The sequence below is a fragment of the Quercus lobata genome, chromosome 4, assembly GCF_001633185.2.
Source record: "Quercus lobata isolate SW786 chromosome 4, ValleyOak3.0 Primary Assembly, whole genome shotgun sequence".
Classification (NCBI taxonomy): Eukaryota; Viridiplantae; Streptophyta; class Magnoliopsida; order Fagales; family Fagaceae; genus Quercus; species Quercus lobata.
The window spans coordinates 3,269,537-3,286,847 of record NC_044907.1 but is presented as its reverse complement, the minus strand read 5'-3'; the positions used below and the strand labels follow the sequence as shown (position 1 = coordinate 3,286,847).

The 17,311-nt window shown below is 30.8% G+C and overlaps 1 pseudogene across 1 annotated transcript in view; it reads right to left on the bottom strand.

Annotated features, from left to right (window-relative positions):
* Positions 1 to 10,315, bottom strand: part of LOC115986808 — a 35,381-nt pseudogene extending 25,066 nt beyond the window's left edge. The window contains exons 1-3 of the transcript XR_004090894.1: positions 9,943 to 10,315; positions 6,675 to 6,911; positions 5,520 to 5,840 (exon numbers count right to left, since the gene is read on the bottom strand). The product of XR_004090894.1 is annotated as a linoleate 13S-lipoxygenase 2-1, chloroplastic-like (transcript). The remainder of the gene's footprint in view (positions 1 to 5,519; positions 5,841 to 6,674; positions 6,912 to 9,942) is intronic.
* Positions 10,316 to 17,311: the final 6,996 nt, after the last annotated feature.

Here is a 17,311-nt window from a genome sequence, read left to right as displayed (position 1 = left end):
ATACAAAATTAAATACAATTCCGTCTTATTCTAATCCTATCTCAACACAATCCAAGATTTGTATTTTGAATACTACAGCTGTGATACATCAGTAAACACTAGTTGCGAATGACTTAGCTGCTATCCTTGATGACTACAGCTGTATCCTTAGCAATATATAATTATATTTGGCTTTAATGGCAAGGACCTCAAAGAGACCGGTTTGACTGTGCAGTTTATAACAGTCAAGGTATTCATTACCTTTCCTTTTTTTTTTTTTTAATGCCTATATTTAAGATCACAATTTTGGTAAGGTAATTATGTTCTATTGAAGTATGGTTCCACCTTTCATGCAAACTAAAAACAATGGGAAGCCGGTGAAACTAAGAAAGGAAAGTTCTCCTATAGTAATTTCATCATAGTTGACTTGGGTGGCTGAAAATTATATGACCACCTACAATCACTTCTTTTTATTTTTTAACAAAAGGATATCTAATAGAATAAAATCCTTTGTTATATTTCTAAAGTTTTAGACGAGGTTATCATTTCATTTTGAGACTTCTAGTATTCTAGATCTTTTAACAAGATGATGTAAGACCATATAACAAGATGAGAAACGACACATCTTACCTTAAGGCCAAGGAGCTAGGCCATTCCTGCGAGGTCTGCCAAAGTCGCTCAATTTCTGTGGTTGTCGTGTGTACTATGTCATGCCTAGAAGGTCACAGGTTGTGAAGTTCTTACATCACTGTCAACCAACCCAATCATGTCTTGTGGCTGGGAATCACACTTTCATTGGTAACGGCATCATTGGAGGTGTCTTTCCACCAGACCCTCAAGCTAGAGGCCAACAGATTTGAGACCTTGGATCTAGGCTCTCTCATCATCGTCTATTCATTTGGCTAACAATTCGTGTTCTAAAGACGATGGTGCCTTGGTAATATCTCTTTATCTTTCCCATCTCGACCCAATTTTAGATGACTGGATATGGGCAGAGTAAAGAGATGATCATTGAGTCTCATCCCATGAGGTACTCTAGATTGAATCGAGTGAACCCTTTGTTGCAGGAAGAGCTAGATGACTAATCGCCCTATCCCCACAGACGGCGCCAAACTGATGATGCCAAAATCGTCAGTTGGGTCACTTGTCCAATCCGGAACTTTAGATGATCTTGTAGGACCTGCAAGATAAAGAAAGATAGATCGAAGAGATCACCGGGTTGTGCCCGGTGGGGGAGCCTCCGATACTTAAGTTAGTATCAACCCATATTTATTGTATTTAGATAGTGTTTTGTTGTAGCTTTTGATGTAGTTTTTGACATACCTTAGCTAGTGAGACCGATTGTCCCTTTTATAAGTGACTTAGGTAGTTGTTGTACATAAATTAGGGTGATTATTACCTTGATTGTAACGTTTTTTGTCTTGATGAGAGTTTAAGACCTTTGATGGTCGTTATTGAATGTGTTGAGCAGTTATCTTTGACGGTCTACTAATGATGCAAGGTCGTCCATATTAATGGACGACCTTAATGATTTTTCTGGGCACATCACATAGTATCTCCCATTATCACACTTCAACCAAAGAGTGGATCCAATTAAATTCTAAATTATATATATGATTGTTTTTAAATGTAGCTGTGCATATGCATGAGGTTACACACTAGTATGATATAATGGACCTGCAAGCACACAACATTTATCGCCTTCTACTTCTAGTGTTAAAAATATTTCTAATACAGTAAAAACTTTTATAGTTAAAAATATTTCTAACACAGTAAACAAATTTATAATTTAGTGATGTTGTTTTGAGTTCAAATCTTCAATTCATCCCTATTTATTGCCGGTTAAAAAGAAAAAGAATGAAAAATCAATTATTTTATCCAATCTTCATCATAGCCAAACGGCCCAATTATTTTATCCATACTCCTATAGAAAAATTAGATTTTTATTTTTAATGGATCTTATTAGTCATTAATAAACCAATAGCAATTAATTTTTTTTAATGAAAAACCAATAGCAATTAATTATTTAGTTCATGATTAATTTATAATATGTCTACTAAATCTGATCCTTTAATGATAGATCCGAATTGTATTTTGTAATGTGAGTTATATGACTCATGGTTACATTGGATACGATGCAATAAATGAATCAATTATCGTGCCTACGGGTGTTCACTAAACCGCACAAACCACAAAATTCACACCAAAACCATTCGCATAATAGCATAACCGCACCGAACCGCAAGTAACAATGCATCGCACTGTATAATACAGTGCAGTTTGCGGTTTTATAATAAGAAAACCACATCCTCTATATATTAATATGTTTATTTTTTTAATATTAAATATATTATTAATAGTTTAATAACCCTAGTTTTCCCCAAAAAAATAATAATAATAATAATAATAACTCTAGCAAGTGTTGATTAGGAAAACCAACCCAAAATATAGAAAAACTAGTTCAATAGTTTAAAACAGGCCCAAAACAAAGGGAAAAATTAGTTTTGGGCTGGGCAGGAAAATCCCAAAATTTGAAAAATATACCTACTTTAAACCACATCTTATACACTGCACCGCACATGTGACCGCAAAAATGAGCTAAGTTGCAGTTATAGTTTTAGCTAAACTCTAAACTGTACCACACATGTGATTGTAAAAATAAGGTGCGGTGCAAATATAATTTTGGCTAAACTGCACCACAAAGTACGGTGCTAAAAATGGCCAAAACTGCAATACATCGCACCATGAACACCACTAATCTTGCAAGCTAGAATCCTGTAGAGCCAAATCACACCCTCTATGAAGTGCCAAACTAGTATCATCCTTGTCATTTTAATAATGCTTTAAAATTTAAAGACCAGATTGTGTACCAACAAAGAACCAACCCTCACCAAGAAGTCAAAAAAAAATAAAAATAAAAAGAATTTGATGGTTATGTTTGATTGGTGAGAAAGTGTACGAAGATGCAAAAAAACAAAGTCCCACATTTTTTTTTCTCTTTCTCTTTTTAAAATTGAAATTTTAATTTAGCTGCTGACATGACATTTTTTAAAATTTATTAATTATTTTATTAGCTATGTCAACTTTAAAATTGTTTTTTTTTTTTTTTTTGGGTAAATGTCAACTTTTAAGTTTATTGGCATATAGACATTTTTCGTCAACAATAAGGAACAGATTAATTAAATTAATCAAATTAATTTAAAAATAATAATAATAACCAAATTGATCGTGATCAAAACGTAGGACTAAAAATGATAATTTTTGTAAAAGGTAAGAAAGAAAATCGAATCAATCAATACATGGTAAAAGATCCCTCAAATTTTCCATCTCCCGCCCTGCACCAACTATTCCTAGAAAATTTGTCCTCTCAAATCTAAAATGAAAATTAAAAAGTTCAAATATATATACCTTTTCATCTCTCTCTCGCTCTAGGTTTTGTGGGTTTCACTAGGTTTGTGATTTTTTTATTTAACTGGGTTTTGTGATTTTCTGATATCACTACGTGTGTGTTTGGCTTCAAATTAAAAAGCCAACTTAATTTATTATTAAGCTTATTTTGCTACTATTCATGGGTCCCACTGTACTTTTTAGTACTATTCATGGGTCTCACTGTACTATTTTAGATAACTTTTACCTTTATTTATAGTACTTTCAGCAAAAAGTTTCGGATCCTAAACAGACACCAATGCAATTTATTTTCGTGATTTTATGTAGTATTAAATTTTAAGAATATAGTGATAGATTAAAAGCCTATTTGGCATTCGGTTCAGCTTTTAATTTTTTATGTACAATTTTTTAAAACTTAAATTTTTATTTCCACTATTTCTCATAATTTTTAATTTTCTTAAAGTTGCCTGTAAAAAAAGATAGGCTATTTCCAAACGAATACTTTAAAAAGAAAAATGTTTTGATATATATATATATATATATTTTTTTTTTTCTTCCCATTTAATTTCAACCTTGAGGCTAAGTCTGGAATTCTATGTGGTAAGACACCTAAAAAGTACTAGTATAAGGAACAAGCCAAAATATTTACAAAAATGATAACACAAAAAATAAGATTTCATTAAATCGCTTACAATACAGCCAGTTTTGTGCAATCCCAATGCAATGCAGGGCACAACCAACAACTTTTACAATTGGTGGCAAATACCAACACACTTCTTCTGGTTTTAATTATTTGGTTAAAGAGATAATTTAGTATTTTGGTTTATGTAGAGATAAGGGACACGGCAAACAACAGAGTATTTGCTCTTGAATTAATTTAGTTTCTTTAGATTGCATGTTAGTTTCTTTAGAGGACTCATTCATCAACCATTCAAGTGGATTGCCTATGAAGAGAGGTAAGTGCAAGATGATACAGTTAGATAATCATTGGAAATTTCAGGTAAAACATGCTATGGAATGATGGGAGCACTTTTTGCTTCTCAAGATTTCCCTTGTAATAAAAATCTTATCTTTTAGTTTTTATTACATGTATACCTATCTGCACTCTTAGCATTTGATAGAAAGCAAATTTAGATTAAATATGTTTAAATGAGATGCAAATGTTGAAAATAACCATTTGGACAAGTAGCAATTGTAACTGTACAAAGAGAGGCAAATTTATAGGCACACTTTGAGTGGAGTATTAGCATCAAAAGGAAAGGAACATGGGGAGATTGACATCTAATTATGTGTACATATGTAACCTCATTAACAGTCATAATGCCTCTGATCTCTCGTTCCACTATTTCTGTTGTAATCAAAGTTTCAGGCAGTCCATAGATCTTAGGATCGAGCTTACTCTTCATGGGCCAATCCTGCATGACATAACTCACAAATTTTAATGCCATTGAAGATTATAAATAAATTTTTCCACTGAATAACTCAGATATTTAGCCATTTGATATATGGTAAATTTGCAAATCAAACATATTTCTTTTGTTCTGAATGTTGAAAATATTATGGCTCAAGAGACCTAAACTCATTTGAGGTCTATGTAATGTACCTATGTACTTCTACTGCAAGCAAACTAATTATAGTCATACAAGTACTACAACCCTAAGGTTAGCCTAGTGTTATCTACTGCATGTATCTTACATTGGGTTCATTGTAGGACAATAATTCAAATAACAAGGATGTGGTCGTCAAGGATTTTCTGTTGTGGGCATAGGCCATTAGGCCACACCACATTAATTATGACTTTTTCTTTCTCTTTCTCTAACAAAAATTCAAATCGTGAAGATGAAACTAGTGTTTAGCATGAACTGCCTATGTAGTGAAGTACCTTCACTAAGCGTATACACGTAGATGGACATTGGGAAATATATTTTTATTATTATTTAAATTCCTCTTTGTATAAGTCCATGAAAAATGCATACCGTAACTAGTTGTATGCTATATGGGTTAAGACCAGCTAGAGTTTGCCTAGCAAATTCCTCATCCCTGAACCAAGCAAATTTATCTCCTGCAAAAGAAGATTCATGTATACAAATGAGAGCCAAACTGAGACAAAGATAAAGAGAGTGAAAGTCATACAAAGAGAATGAGATGCATTCTATCAATGAACGCAGGGGTCTCAAAGAGCAAAAGATTCTCTTGAGTATCAGTTACAGCCTTCACTAGCTTTGGTAGTATTGACTGAAAGAAGCCGGCATTTGTAGGCTTAGGCAATGTGAGTCCTTCACAAAATAGTGAGTCTATGGCAGTGAAGTGTGGAAATCCCAAGTGGGGGTCAAGAAGTGATATCTCAAGCTGAGGCAGCAGTGCATGCATCACAGATTTTAGGGTCTTTGCTGAAAATGTTAACTGCTTCACCTCTGAGAATGCCTCGTCCCTAGGCACATATACACTGCTGCTTCTTTGTTCCGACAAAGGGTCTACATTGTCAAAATAATGAAGAGTCACAAAGCTTCAGTTATTGATGATCTTATGTAGTTGCCACTGTCCTTTATCTTATACAATCTCAGATAACATAGTTGTATAGTACAATCAAATGGTACATGATCATAACCATTAATCTTTATAGCTTTTTATTCAGGAACTACTCTGTTTAATGCTACATTCTACAACATATCACATTCCAATTCTTTTTCAAATTTCAACTAGACACAATAACATGTATTGTACTTCTTATTCTTAAAAAACGTGGGGCATTCTATTAATGTATTTTGCTGGCACAAAATTAAAACTTGAATTTTCAGACTGTATATTAGGACGCTGTCACATTTATAAGTAACATATTTGAGATCAAGTACTTAAATACTCAAAGAAAACCCTGTCTTTTTTTTTTCCTGGTTGAATTCTATATTTTGTCCTCAACTTTTGACATATATTCTAAAATCATCTTCATATTTTATATTGGTTCAAAAGGTCTACATCGTTATCTAATTGATAAAAAATGCTATTTAAGCAGACAAAATTCATGAAACTAATGTCACTTTGATGATATGAGGCCTATGACATGGCATGAATCTCGTTTCTTATGTTAGCTTTTTCCATCTATATAAAAACCTTTTTGAAGCAATTTTGTAAGTACAAGAACTAGAGTGAAACATTTTAAAGTATAAGATTGTTTTTTGAATCAAATGTCTAAAGTTGAGAACTATATGTGTAATTTAACCCATTTTTAAGGAATCGGCTTGAGTTCAATGTACTAGAGCACTGAACCTAATCATTAAATGCTTTTTACAATATTTTGGAATTTTGGTTACCCTTTATACAACGTGGACGTCCTGTTCTGCAGCGTCTTGGGAATGGGTGGTCTTTGCCTCCAAGGACAGGTCGTGCCAATTCACTGCTTTTATCTGGTCACCAAGGTCATTATATGTGTCATAGTCATAGATCCTCTCAAATGACTTCCTCTTCCCTTCTCCAGTGCCTCTTAGATTTTCCAGCTCCAGTTCACTTAGCCTCTTCAATCCACTAGGAGTGTCTGATGGTAAAAAGGACTGATTCAATGGCACAAATAAATACAGCCATTAGTTTTCCACAGTAGTGATGATTTAACATACAACATCCTACTTAAACCAAATTATATTTATTAATTGAAATGATAATCTTTAATGGACCAATTTCAACATTTCACATTCAAGGAAGAATTGTGCACTTCCTTGATGATACGGTCATCAACCGATTCTTATCTTTTTAAAGAGTGAATTTAATCATTTAATCATTATTATAACATTTCTACTTACACGTGAGCTCACACTCCTTAATAAGTGGGATCCAACCTGTTTTGCTAATACTAGACTTTGAGCACACATTCAAGCTCATGCTTAGATGTTTTTCTATTTTTTTAGGTAAAAATTAATAATTTGTATCCATTATAATTTAGAAATATATATTTTTATTTTTCAAACAAATAAAAAAGATAAGATTTAAAGATAGACAGTAACCATAATTTTTTTTTTTTTTTTGAATGTGAAAGGAAAAAAATCCTAAATTTTTGGAGTTCTCCTTTTGAATTCAAAATGAAATTTGTTATTTGACATGTATGACCCTATTTCTAATTGAAATTACACTTTATTAAGAAAGGTATTTTTGAACCATATAAAAGTCTAGTTGAAGAGGGGAATTCTCTTATACATAGACATAGTATAGATGATAAATTATCACTTCTTTCAAAAGTTTAAATTGTTAAAAAATAATGAATTTAATCTAACTATAATACTAACATGGATGAATAGTACTATTATCATTTTTATTTCTAATTTATTATTCTAGGAAAAAGAAATGTTTTGCATATCCACCAAGGTAAAGTGTAATTTATGTGGGAAAATCATGAAAGACGAGAAAGTATTAGGGTCCTTTATATTTATTTTTGAAATTATTGAATAATTAAATAAGATGTTAAATAATAATATAAATGATATTAGAATTATTTTTTATGGTTTTTAGACCCCTTAAAATACAACTGAATTAACCTAGGTAATTAGCCAAGTTGTTACTAAGTCCAATTTAACAAATCTAGGTTATCACAATCATAGAGATCATATCATGCAAAGCAACGGAAAAATAAATAACACAAAAATATGATCACCCGGAAAACCGAACCGGTAAAAACCTAGGGAGGATTTAACCTAGCTATCCTCAAGGTAAACCTGAATCCATTATCTTGAAAGAATCGAAATTCATACAATAAGACTTACAAGCCCTCACGCTCGACTTCTTATTACTATCAACCAGTAGAACTTCCTGACACGACCACGTGCAAACTCCGAATCCACGGACTCCTTCTTTCTTGAATTCACTACCAGATACAAGCACACTCGCTTGTGTTTTCTTTAAGCTTCAATGGCAGCAACCGAATTGATCATCAAGGTATAGATAAAATCTCCTCCTTGAAAACCCTAAGTTTGTGTAAAGGAAAACTCCTCTAGATCTCACAAGAGATTTACACAAACAGCAATATGAGCAACACTAAAACGTGACTAGGGTTTGCCTTTTATACATAGGACAAATTAGAAAACCCTAAACATTTTAAACAACTAGTGCTAAGTTGGAAATCTACAAAAAAACACATTTTTCCCGAGATTCGATCAATCGAGCCTAAGCTTCGATCGATCGACCCCGGCCAAAATGCACAATACTTTCTGCATTAGCTCGATTCCAACTTTACATAAAATATACAACTTTGAGCAAGACTAAAACACTTCTAAACACATTGTTTTGATTGTGGTTTGCCAACAATACACATTAGAGTTCTAAATACATAAAAACCCAAGTCTTTAGAACCTAACAATTTTTTTGGAGAATCAAATGCTATTAGATTTGTGAAGTACAGAGTCTTCACACTAATATAAACTCTTTTCTTTCTTTCTTTTTTTTCTTTTTTTGGAGATGGACATAAAACTTTACAAGAGAAGAAGAAAAAGGAAGTTGAGACCTTATTGTTGAAGAAGATCCTCTTGTGAGGATTGTCATACTTGGAATGAACCCATGAGTTACATGTAAAATGCAATGGCCCATTTGGGAAGCCTTCGAGAACAATGTTGTTGAGGTACATCTCCTTGTGGTGTTCATTCTCTAACAAAATAGCTCCAATCTTTCCAAAACTTGCTGGTACAGCAAAACTACTCTCGTATTTCACCTCATCACTCTTATGGCTCACTCTATGCGCATAGGCCTTGATTGTTTCCCTCTCCAACCCAGTATCCACAGTAGTTATATACACGAGCATTTTCAGTTTTCAAATAGCTATGACTTATGACCCAATTAATTATCAGGAAATGCAGTACTATGAGAAATAAAAGAGGTACAGATTTTTCAAAGCCTCACATATTTCTTAATACAATTTTATTTTTATAGGATTTATTTTTTAAGCAAAATAAGCCAAAGTACATAACCAAGACTCTAGTGGACTTATTTGGCTATTCTTTTTTCCTTTATTTTTTGATACAATTTCTTTTTTCCTTTTAAGGTCTGTTTGGAATCTGCTTATTTTACTGAAACTGAATTTTTTTTTACTGAAAGTATTGTAGATAAAGGTAAATATTAGTTGAAATAGTGTAGAGGGACCCATAAATAATACCAAAAGTGTAGAGGGACCCATAAATAGTAGTAAAATAAACTAAATAATAAAATAAGTTGGCAAAAAATAAGCTAGCTAAACTAACACTAAGGTGTAAAAAATGTGATCCTCTTAGTTAGAAAATTAATTAGATTTGTAATATTTAATCTAAATCATGAAATAAATTCATTTAAATAATGAGGATTACTTCTTCCTAAAAATAAAAATAAAAACTCTATTCATTTCAAGAGATGGATATAACACCAGGTGCTCTCAAACTAAACCATTAGCTAAAGCTTAGATGTTGTCCATGCATTCTTATATAGGTGCTCTAAAAGTATTGTCAAAAGGAATAATAGTGATATTTCATGTAAAAACAACAAAGAAACTGGACACCAATGCAACACTGCAGTGATCTGGTAGAATAATTACTTTTAAGTGTAGTTAATATGTATGCTATCATCACTTACCATGATCTAGCTCAGCGCTAATGAGCTCCAAAAGTAATGTTTCACCAAATAAATCAGTGAAATCATCAACAGGTTTGGTTAACCCAAGGTTGGAGAAGAACTCTCCAGTAGTGACCTTAACTGTCACAGCTGCCTTAACTGAAACTGGGTTTTGATCAATTGAAGTAGCCATTGATGATGAGCCAGTTTTGGCACCAACATTGTAATTGGTACGTATGCAAAAGTTGGTTTTTCTTTTGAGGAAGTGTTGGCATGGATGGACAGGGAGAGAAGTGAAGCCATGGAAGAGAATGGAGGGTTTTGGTGTAAGGAAAAAGGATGGATAGGAGATAAGGCTTTGCAACTGGGAGTTCAACATAGTGTTCATGAGTGGGTTTGTAAGTTGTGAGTTGCATGTGAAGGTTATTTTATAGACACAATAGGTGGATTTGGATCTGTGAGATGGGATATTTTCTCATAGACATGCTAACCTGATCACATCACTTTGACTACTTTTGTGTTCAGATCTCTTTCATCATCATAAATTAATTATATATATATAAGAGTCTAACAATATTGATAATAAAATTAGTAAAATAACTAGCAATTTGACTAAAGATTTTTTTTTGGGACAATATAATGAATATGATTGGTGTTAGATCAATAATAATACGATAAAAAAAAAATTGTTAATTTCTTTTTTTTGTTTTGTGTTTAGAATTTGTTACATGACTAGCTAGCATTTTTCTTTTATATAGTAACTATCAATCCTTTTAATTTGTTGTTGTGAGAGACAGTGCTTTAGACTTTATATATACTAATGACTCTGCTGATTTTTTTTCATCCACATTTTATCATAAATGTTTGAAAGAACATCACACAACATAAATTTGAAAAATTATTTAGTATTTTTGCAGTAAAATCATATAATATTCCCTTTTTTCACATAAATAATAGATTGTCACAATTAATTTAATTTATGTAACTCATTTTTATGTGAGAAAAGTGAAGATTATATATATCATTATAAACTTAACTAATCCATAGACACTAAGAGTCCATTGAATGATATTATCCAATTCTTTCAATGAGTAAAACCTCAATTCAAATTCCCTTCCCTGTTGTAAGGGAGCCGTGACAACATTAATTAGCATATCTTATCTAAGAACATTATTGACTTTTAAAGAAGAGATATAGATTGTATCTGTCCATAAAATGTTTCGCTTGGTGGGTCGAAAATGCCCGACTTATAAATTTAAATCTTTAAATATTGCTTAGCTATGGGAAAAAAACAAATTTTAGTACTTTTATTTTGTTGCCTACTTTAAATTGTCAATATCTCTAGGCCCAAAAATGTATTGTCATTTGTCACTCGACGTAAAGTCCATAATAAGGGTCTGTTTGGATACCGTTTATTATTGAAAATACTGTAATAAAATAATTTTTAAATATGTGAATAGTATCATGTGATCAAATTTTAAACAAAAAATTGCTGAATGAAGGTACTTGTGGGTCTCATGAACAATGCACTAAATACAAAAAAAAAAAAAAAAAAAAAAAAACGCCTCCGCTGGGAGCGTGCTTCCCAAACAAAGGCTAAGAAGAAAAAAAAAAAAGTAGAGGAGAAATTAATGTGCAACACGAGTTCTTTTTTATTTTTTTTTTTGGCTGAGAATTCAACTCGAGCTTTTAAGTTTACATATGACGGACCAAAATCACCTTATAAATTTTTTATACCATATGTATATGTATATAGATAAATATAAAAATCTCAGCACATTAATTGAGAAGATTCTTCCGGGTCCAAGTGGTTCATGCGTATAGGGAATGCAAGCGACGCACGGATGCACTTGCAAGATGGGGTGGCACCATAACTGAAGATTTTGTTGTATTTGATTCACCGCCAAGCCCTGATTTTTTGTATTTAGTTAATATGGATACTACTGGTCTCACTTCTAGCGTGAGATAGTCTTCGTATCTGTAATTCCCAACCAAAAAATAAAAAAATAAAAAAGTCCCAGCACAGAAAAAAAGATATATAGATCGTACATCCCAAGGGTGCCCATGCTCCACAAAACTGTCATAATGACTATGATGGAGCTGTGTGGTCACTTCTACCCTAATCCAGTCTTCAATGATTGAATTTATAAACACCACCTATTTATTCAAAATTGTCAAATTTAGCAACCAACTATTTTCAATTTTTCATTATAAAATTCGGCAAAACCATTTCAAAAAAAAAAAAAAGAATAGTAATATTGCAAGAGCCATTTTTTAAGATTTGTATCAGTTTAAAGTAAATCATGGAGCAGTGTTAATCACTTAATAAAGAGACACAAAATATTTTTCATAATTTGTTAAGATGGTATATGTTGGAACATTTTAATATTAAATAATTAAAATGAGTAAATGTTATAAAATAAATGTAAAGATGTGGAGTGAATATGGAAGATGAAGAGTTGTGAAAAATGTTTAATCCCACATTGAAAAGGAGAGAGACTCTTTTATTCTTTTTAATTGTGGTGATTAATGGGCTAACATGAATTGTCTCAGATATTGGGCTAGATACGTGCGCAAGGGGGAGGTGAAGAGTGGAGGTATCAAAAATGGAAATGAATCAGCCCCTTGGATCCTCCTACTTGACAGCCCATTCAGAATAATTACCATATCCGTTGGTGAGTAAATGGCCCGAATTAATACTCCATTCTCAGTCCAAATAGTGTTGTGTATTTCTTTTCTTACATCAATAATATTCACAAGTATTATTCAGTTTCTCTTTGTGTATTATTATTTCCATTATTATTGTGTTTGCACCATCAGTATATGATTGGATTTATATGGATCTATCACTAACATTATTTTTATTACATTTAAATTGAAAAATAGAACATAAGCAATTATGAAAATTTTTGTGATCCTATAATTATTAGTACATCATAATGTTTGAAATTTGTAAAACGAAATATATCATTTAGTGAAGACTTTGGACAATAATTTCATCAAATCTATTATGAGATAAGGCATACAGAGTAACAGAGATTTATGATTGCCCATACTTGACAAAAAATCCAAGAAATAGTGCATTCAAGCACGGGCACCTTCTAAATTGTCATTAACTTATTATTGAACTTGAGGTCTTGTGGAGGAAAAATTATATCTTGTTTTTAGTGTATATATTAGGATAAAATTTAACTACAAAATTGGTTATAACTAAAGGTTATAAGCTTACTCAATATCTTTTTATAATTTTATTAGAGGTGAATTTTGACAAATCCACCATTGGATTACATCTTCTTCTTATATCCTTATATTTGTAAAATTTCAAGAAAATTAAAGATAAGTAGTTATGTCATTAATAAATTTTTTAAATTGCAAGTTTTTTTTTAATTTAAAATTATGCACAAAATATAAGATTGTAGTTTATATAATAAATAATATCTGATTAACACAAAAATTAACATGTATATTAAGAGCGTAAAAAATATGTTATTTAACTGTTAAATTTTCAAAATATATTATAATATTTATTTTATTAAATAAGTTTATAACCTTAAATTACAATTAATTTTATAACTAAATTTTATTTTATATATTATCCCTTTTTATTTTTTGAAAGCTATATATTATCCCTTTTAACATATGGGTTCCACATATTTGTAAGACACACTTATTACAAGAGATGATATATGCATGTGTATCAGTGTATAGACCTAACTACTGAGAGATACTGTCGGTAACATATTGAAGATACTGTAGTTAACATATCAAATCACTGTCTCGTCATGGTGAGTGGATCGATCACAGAAATACACTCTTTTTTCTGTTACTTCTTTTAATGGATCAAATATGGAAGATACTGTATGTAGCCCGTAGGTAACATATCAAATCAAAATTGAACTGGCTTTAATATCATACTGACCCATCAAAAAAAAAAAAATATATATATATATATATATATATATAGGGTCTGCTTAATATGTGTCCAAAGTACACATTAAGTCATTTATTTTTAAAAATATTGTCAAAAATTAAAAAAGTTGTTAATATTTTTTCAATTTTCAAATAAATGTTTGGATAACTTAATGTGTGCCCACATTAGCAAAATCCATCAATATATATATTGAACTGGCTCTAATATCACACCGACCCATCAAATATATATATCACACCGTATGTTTGAATACCAATAAAAAAAAAAAAAAATTTCACTATTTAACTTATTTTTATTATTATTTATGAGTCACATTGTACTTTTTGGTACTATTTATGACTTTCACTGTACTATTTTAACTAATTTTTATTTTTACCTATCATACTTTTAACAATAATTTTTCAATTTCAACTAAATAAGTTTCGATTCGTACTCAAGTCCCGGTCACTGTCTAATGACTTTAATCATAGAATTTTTTGGAGTTGCTTCCGAAAGAAAGAGGATTTTTTCCTGTTTTGGAATATCAAAACCATCAAAGACAAAGGATGTACACGCATTGCCCTCCACGTGCAATTATTTTCGTGTGAAGATAACATGTGGGGACTTTATCAAATCACAAGTTTGGCTTTTTTTGACATTGTTAATAGCGGTGGTGAATATATTTCAACAATTTACTTTTGTAGTTAAATAAATAGATTAATTATAATCAATAACACAATAAAATATGGAAGGTAAAAACATTAAATAAATATTGTATATATAAGAAGAAATCTGCAAGATGATTAAATACTCACAAATCAAATGCATGAAGGATGAATGATAAAGATCAAGTGTTATGTTTGGCACAATCTTCTTAAAGCGGATTTTATTCCTCACACAATTAGTAATGCTTTGGGATTCATTGACGTTTATCTCTTAGGGTAAAATGATTCATAGCATGGAGAAGAAACACACAAGTCTATGCTCTATGAACTAATCTATATCTCTTTCTCTCTCTCTCTCTTTAAGTAAAATGCTAATTAATGCACAAAAATATTCTCTGGGAGAGTTTCTAGAAAGTTTTTTTTTTTTTTTGTGTGAATGAGGAACTATGAATATATACTTTACTAAATAAACACACTATCTCATGAATAACTATTGTATAAAAATTTAATGACTCAAAATTTCTAAAATTTTTTTTTTTTTTTTTTTTGGTATGAATGAGGAACTATGAATGTATACTTTACTAAATAAACACACTATTTCATGAATAACTATTGTATACAAATTTAATGACTCAAAAAATAAAATAAAATAATAATATTATTATTTGGACAAGAGAGCCTAATCCACACATACCAAAAGCCTAACTCAATGTCCAACCCATGAGCATATAAACTTATATTTTCTATCACTTCCTATGTGAGACTCGAGGATTCTCATCAATTTAATATCATGTTCACGTGGATACATTAGAAGTCAATTTCTTATTTACTCCACAATATTTTTCTAACACTTTATTGTTTTGTAGTTGTTTTCTTCTTGAATAAAATTCTCCATTCATCAAAAAAATTATTAAATCATAACATGAATACATGTTCATCTTACATTTATAAATATTAAATAAAGCTATAGTTTTATGTCAATTCCGCCTATGTTAATATAATTAAGGATTAGTTAATTTTTATATGCATTTTTTGGAGAATTAATTTATCCGTTCTCTTAATTTGTTATTAGCTTTCTAAAAGAAAAATATTATTAAAAAAAATTAAAAAGAAGCCTTAAAATGTAACATTTCTTCTCTGTTTTTTTCTTTTTTCTTTTTTAATTGAACGCGTGATACTCTACCTTTGGTAACATAGTAATGGAGGAAGTTGAAAGAGAAATCATAGAGGCTAGTTATCTTGTGATGCTTCAGCTCTTGCAAGCAAACTAACAGTGAAATTTAGTTGTTAACAATATAGAAAATGCTAAAACTGTTATCAATTTTACCGTGAAAAACTTTTTTTTTTTTTTTTTTTGTGTGTGTGTGTGTGTGTTTAAAATTAATATATTAATTTATACCATTTGTAGTAATTATAGCATCACTCCATTGGAAATATACCTTAGGCATTTTTGTTGAAAATACAAAAAGCATAAATAGATCTACAAAGTTTTTGGTAACTAGGAAAATTATGAGTAATGCTATAAACACAAACTATTCTACAAATATTTTACAAACTGCCGATGTGGCATGCACCACCTTAGCTTTTTAAAAACTAAAATACCACATCAAATATTAACAAAGAAAATTAATAAAAGAAAAAAGAAACCCAGTTTTGTTTTGCTTCTAAACCCTCTCTTTGCGCCTCCCTCTCTGCCTCAAACGTACAGCTTTTCCCTCCCTCCTTGCCTCATCGGTGCCAACAATATCCTAAACACAAACGTTTTGGTGAAAAACACAAAACATTCCGGCACTGCAAATTTGCTTTATATCAGGCCAAAATTTCACTATAAAGATGATCACAACAATTATCTTTATCTACTGTCTATTTGTACTTTGATATTATGGTGGATTCCAGTTTTTTAATTCTGTCCTGTCATTTGAACTTGATCGACCGCCAAAAATAACAAATATCAACCTGTAAGGCATAATCTGTATCGCACATTTTGGCTTTATTCAACTAAGACGAAAAATTGAAAGAAATAACATTTGAATCCCATTTCAATGCTTTCATTACTTCTTTTGTTGAATTAGGAAAAGACAGCAATTTCTTATTAATCTAGAGCTTGATAATAGCAGAATGTTGGCCTACTTGACTGCAAATGGGTTTAGGAAGAGAGGGAGGCGCCGTACGTTAAAGGCAGAGAGGGAGGCGCAGAGAGAGGGTTTAGAAGCAAAACAAAATTGGGTTTCTTTTTTCTTTTATTAATTTTCTTTGTTAATATCTGACGTGGTATTTTAGTTTTTAAAAAGCTGAGATGGAGCATGCCACATTAGACGTTTGTAAAATATTTGTAGAATAGTTTGTACCTGTAGCATTATTCGAAAATTATTAGGTACTCCTAAAGTACTATAAATGCGTACTCCCCTATCTCACATAAATGGTGGGTCTCACCATGAATTTAATTAGTGAGACCCACCATTCATGTGAGAGGAAAGAGTACACATTTATGGTACTCTCGGAGTACATAATAATTTCTTTGGTGATAATGTTATTTTGATGGTGACAAAAGTTGTCTTAATATATCCTTGAATAATAAATTTAGGCTAAAATGCAAGACTCACCATTTAAGTTTCTTTATAATTCATTTCAGTTTTTTAACTTTGTTTTCATTCATTTCAATTATCCAAGTTTCAATTAAGGACTTTTTGTCAACTTTTGTTAAAATTTTTTGGAAAAAAAAAAAAAAAATCTAAGAAATAAAATAAATAAAAAATCTAAGAAATATTCTTCAATCATTAATTTTTTTTTTTTAATTTAAAAATTGGAAAATTAT